Source organism: Prionailurus bengalensis, chromosome X, assembly GCF_016509475.1.
Source record: "Prionailurus bengalensis isolate Pbe53 chromosome X, Fcat_Pben_1.1_paternal_pri, whole genome shotgun sequence".
Lineage (NCBI taxonomy): Eukaryota > Metazoa > Chordata > Mammalia > Carnivora > Felidae > Prionailurus > Prionailurus bengalensis.
This window is the reverse complement of record NC_057361.1, coordinates 22189885-22195232: the sequence shown is the minus strand read 5'-3', so window position 1 is coordinate 22195232 and position 5348 is coordinate 22189885. Positions and strand designations below refer to the sequence as shown.

General features: G+C 41.5%; 1 non-coding gene across 1 annotated transcript; it reads left to right on the top strand.

Annotated features, from left to right (window-relative positions):
- Positions 1-1071: 1071 nt before the first annotated feature.
- Positions 1072-1200, top strand: LOC122478122. Its single transcript, XR_006295872.1, has one exon. It is a non-coding gene; the product is annotated as a U8 small nucleolar RNA (small nucleolar RNA).
- The last annotated feature ends 4148 nt before the right edge of the window (positions 1201-5348 follow it).

Sequence of the window (5348 nt, the reverse complement as noted above, 5' to 3'; positions counted from 1 at the left end):
CCACTCATACTGCCCCAAACTCAGTGGACAGGGCGCTGCAGACCGGGAGAGACACCCGTCTCCTGCAGCACCGGCAAGGATGCAGTGAACCACCACAGTAGCCAAGAGATGGAGTCCTCCCGGTATCCAGCATGTGCAGCATCACTGGGTGATATTCTGCCTGACTTTGGGCCAGGAGACTTCAGAGGCAGGGTGGGGTGTCTGGCATGCCTTTAGTCCTTTCATGCAGTAGACCTGCCCATCGAGACCACCTCACAACTTCAGCTGGTGGTGGCATTTCAGAGACTTGCCAAACCTGTTAACGGAAGTTCTTGGACCCTCTAGCCAGATTTCCCACCTCCACTCCTTACGGTTCTTTGTGCACTTTCAGCTCCACTCCAGATCCAAAATGCTGACCTCCAGCCTGCCCTGGGCTCTCCAAATGAGATTTTACCCATGGTCTCTGTCTCATGGACTCAGGCAATTGCTAGGACCTCTGACCTTGACTAGCTAAGAGTGTCCTGCCTGGCTCCACTGCTCAGCAGCTGATCATTCTGTCAAGTTCTTGCTTTTCAAAGTAAAGGAGGAATGTTTTACTGGTATTTCAAAATATAAAGTATGCCTAGAAAAATCTAGGCACTCAAGACATTAATGCAGAAATCCCAGTCTGTATTAATTAAATTTTATATTCAACCCGTTTGGAAAAAAGGAAGTAGAACAATCATGAGACACTATCTTTTATCCCAAAGTTTGACCAAAACTTCAAAGTACGATGAAGTAAAATGCCTCTGAGGACGTAAGGCATTCACACACATTAACTGGCCAGACTATGAAGTGGTATGGCATTTTTGGAACAGAAGTTCAACATTACCTATAAAAACTCCCAATCTTTACACTCACCTGCTTTAATCAAGCTTGTACTTTGCTACATCTTTCCTACGAGAAAGCATGCACACTTGCCAAAGGTTTCACATTCAAAGATGTTGATTTCAGTCCTGTTAATCATAGCAACGAATGAAACAATTATATGTCCGTGAGGAAACAATTTATATGGCCATTAGGAGGAGAATGGTTAAATTAATTATTGCACGAACATAAGTAGGATGATCCTTACCTGTTCTTTCTTTTTGGGGGAGGGCTTGGAACATGAGGATTTGAGTTCCCATGATTAATGTCTTTGTATAATCAAGAGTTGCAATGCCTTGATTGCTCCTATATTCTTCCCGACGATCTCTCCTTTAAGAGGCCAAAAAGTCTAAGAAAAGATTCTCAACATCACTAATTATGAGGGCAATTCAAATCAAAACCACAATGAAATATCACCTCATACCAGTTAGGATGCTTATTTAAAAAAAAAACAAAAACGTAAGTGTTGGCAAGAATGTGGCGAAATTGGACCCTTGCGCACTGTTGATAGGAATGTAAAATGGCAAGCCGCTATAGAAAACAGCATGAAACTCCCTCAAAAAATTAAAACTAGAACTATCAAGTGATCCTGGGTATAGAGACTCAATAGCCAAGTTATGGAAATAAACTAAATGTCCATTGAAGAGAAATGGATAAAGAAAATATGATAAATATATATATTTTAATAAATATATATACATGCATCACAGAGTTGATGAAATAAAGGAACATTAACATTTACCAAGGTCAAAATGACTCGGCAAAATCTTGAAGCATGAGCTCTATTTCTGGTCAGAACACTATACATCTGCTTCACTTAAACAATGAAAAGAACATTCCAAACATAAAGAAAAAAAAAAAAAAACCTCCCTGGTTCCCACAAGATTAAATTCACACAGCCTTGCACGTACTGAAAACATAGGTAAAGTCTCTTTCTATAATGTCCTTTGTCATGATGATGTGTAAGTATGGAAAACAAAACAACACAACACAAAACAAAACAAAACATATAACCCTGCACCAAATGTTCCTTCCCTGGAATGATCTCTTCTTCATGAAGATTGTGTATCTGGGGCAGCTGCCCAAACTGGGGCTCGAATAAAAAACTCTGTTCCTTTAAAACTTAAAAAAGAAAAAAAAAAGGTTTGTTCATTTTGCATCAACACAGTAGTGTCTTATTCTGCTTTAAAGGGCAAATCCTGGGGCACCTGGGTGGCTCAGCTGGTTAAGCATCTGACTCTTTATTTCAGCTCAGATCATGATCTCATGGTTTGGTCTGTAAGATGGAGCCCCAGGTAGGGCTCTGAGCCAACAGCACAGAGCCTGCTTAGGATTCTCTCCGTCCCTCTCTTTCTGCCCCTCCCCTGTTCGCTCACGTGCTCTCTCCAGCTCTCGCTCGTTCTCTCTCTTGCTCAGAATACATAAACAAACATTTTAACAAGTAAAAAAAAAAAATAAAATAAAGGGGAAATCCTGCCATTTGCAACAACATAGGTAAACCTGAAGGACATTATGCTAAGTGAAATAAGCCAGCCACAGAAGGACAAATACTGCATGGTTCCACTTACACGAGGTACCTAAAATCATCATACTTATAGAATCAGAAAATAGAACTGTGGTTACCAGGGACCAAGAGAAAGGGTTAAGGGGGAGTTTTTCTATTGATACAAAGTTTCAGATACGCAGGCTGAATTAGTTCTAAAGATCTGTTGTAGATCTAAAGATCTACAGCAAACATTGTACCTACAGTTAATAATACTGTATTATGCACTTAAAATTTTGAGACATTTCATGTGAAGCGCTTTTAGAAAAACAACCAAAGGGACACAAGGAACCTTTTGGAGGTGACATGTCTATTACCTTGATCATGATGATGATTTCACAGATGTATACATATGTCCAACCTCATCAAACTGTACATTTTAAGTATGAGCTGGTTTTTGTATAGTATATCCTAATAAACCTATCTTATTAGTTTTTTAATGTTTATTTATGAGAGAGAGAGAGACAGACAGAGCACAAGCTGGGGAGGGGCAGAGAGAGAGGAAGACACTGAATTCGAAGCAGGATCCAGACTCTGAGCTGTCAGCACAGAGCCTGATGTGGGGCTCGAACCTACGAACCATGAGATCATGACCTGAGCCAAAGTCGGACGCTTAACCAACTGAGCCACCCAGGCGACCCCCAATAAACCTACTTTAAAAGAAAAAAGAATTGGAGACAGTCATGAAAAGAGGGTGATGGATCTGTATCTGCTGTCATGGAAATATCTTGCATTCATTTTATTAAGTCAAAGTCAAGAGGCAAAACAACATGTACACTGTTAATTGCAAATCTTAAAAATTCAATGTATTTTTATAGCACATCTACATATGAAAAAGTCTCAGATGAGCTTTAACCTGACACGCATCAGATTGTTAACTGTGAATGCCTCTGAAGAGGGGACTGAATTTTGAGGAGAGGATATTGTAATTTATCTGTATCGTCAAAATTTTTTACAAGAATGTACTATTGTCTTTGTTATTAAAATATTTAAATATACCGAACCACGAAGATAGTAGCTGTGCATTAATCAGATAAAGTGACTGATAGGTGATAAAACAGCAAACCTGCCAGGGCTTAAAACAACAAAAGTTTGGGAACGGCTCAGTCAGAAGCGACTTTGGCTCAGGTCATGATCTCACATTTCAGTTCGTGAGTTCCAGCCCCGCATTGTGCTCTCTGCTGTCGGCACAGAGCCGGCTTCAGATATTCTGTCCCCCCACTCGCTGACTCTCCCCAGCTTGTGTGCGCACTCTCTCTCAAAAATAAACATAAATAAACAAACAAACAAACAAACAAATAAATAAATAAAATTAGGGGCGCCTGGGCAACTCAGTCGATTGAGCATCTGACCAGCTCAGGTCATGATTTCGCGGTTCATGAGTTTGAGCCCTGCGGCAGGCTCTGTGCTGACAGCTCTGAGCCTGGAGTCTGCTTCGGATTCTGTGTCTCCCCCTCTCTCTGCCCCTCTCTTCTCCTGCTCATGCTGTCTCTCGCTCTCTCAAAAATAAACATTAATTTTTTTAAATTAATAAAAATTAAAAATCATAGCAACAACAAAAGTTTGTTTCTCATACACATAAACTCTGACGTGAGTTGGCAGGTGTCCAGGCTGCTCCCATGATTCCACTTCTCAACAAGGGTCTCAAGGTTGGCTGCTAAATGAAACAGAAAGCATGGATGAGACACACTGGCTCTCAAATACCTTGGCCTGGAGGTGACAAATACTGTTTCTGGTCCTATTTCAGTGGCAGCAGTAGTCACATGACTCTCCCTAAGTGAGGATGCAGTCTCCCTGTCAGCCCAGGAAGAAGAGTGAGACATGGTGTCCAGGAGCACTTGCAGCCTTTCCCATAAACTGTAACTTAGTAGGTGCTCAACAAAGAGATAAAGAGCAATTATCAAAATTTGTTGTGAAAACAACCCTCCCCTTGGAGTTTCTAAGGAGGCCAGTTTGCCTCGCAATTCTGCAAATTTTTCCAATCCTGCTATGTGGCACGTTCTTTGAAACACTGGATCACATTTAATTTTCAAAAGGATCCCGTAATATCGCAGTAAGGAAGGCTCACCTTTTGCACTCAATAGCACCTTTCTGAACTCACCTTTTAAATGAATTCTAGAATCTCCGTAGGATGAGAATGTTCTATTTCTATTGAAGCACGGTCAAAACTTTCACTTGTGAGTCTGGGCAACCCTCAGCGTGACTGAACATGCAGGACACTTTTACGGATGCCATGAGGCACAAAGACAACCCAGCATTTGCCTCTGGGGCAAGTACTGAGATAAGAGGCAGCAGAAAGAGGGCCAATTATTTTAGCCTTTGCTGTTGAAAGTTAGTGTGTCTGTCAAGAAACCATTTTTTTCTCCTGCTAGAAGAACTCTAGGTTCTGAGGAATTCAGCGTCAGTAGATGTTTGCTGCAGAGTGATTTCCATGCTTAAAAAATTACAAGGGAAGCTTTGATTACTGACCATCTAAGTAAGCTCAGTCATTGGTTTATGTGTTCAGTGACCAGCAAAATAACACACTCCTGCAAAATCCTACTGACAATATCTGTGTCCTTTATACCGACCTCCCCCCCCCCATCTAACTTCATTTAAATCCCAAGAACCCATATTTTCTTTGTATTTTCTTACAAAATAGGACTCTAGTGACCAGCTCATTTGGGACATACTTTGATACTGTTGTAGGGATGGGTGGCGGTGCTGTAGTAATCAAGTATATAAACTTCACGGTCTATGGTTCCACTGAGGGACAGGACCTCCCAGGTACACCTGCAGAGAGGTGGAAGGCTCTAAGGTGGAGGGCAGGTGATTCGGGACTGTCTGTATCACAGGAAGCTGGGTGCACCCTAGAGCAGACACAGTGAAGAGCTGGTCAGCAAAAGAGGTTCCAATTAGGACAGCAGGACACACTGGGGAA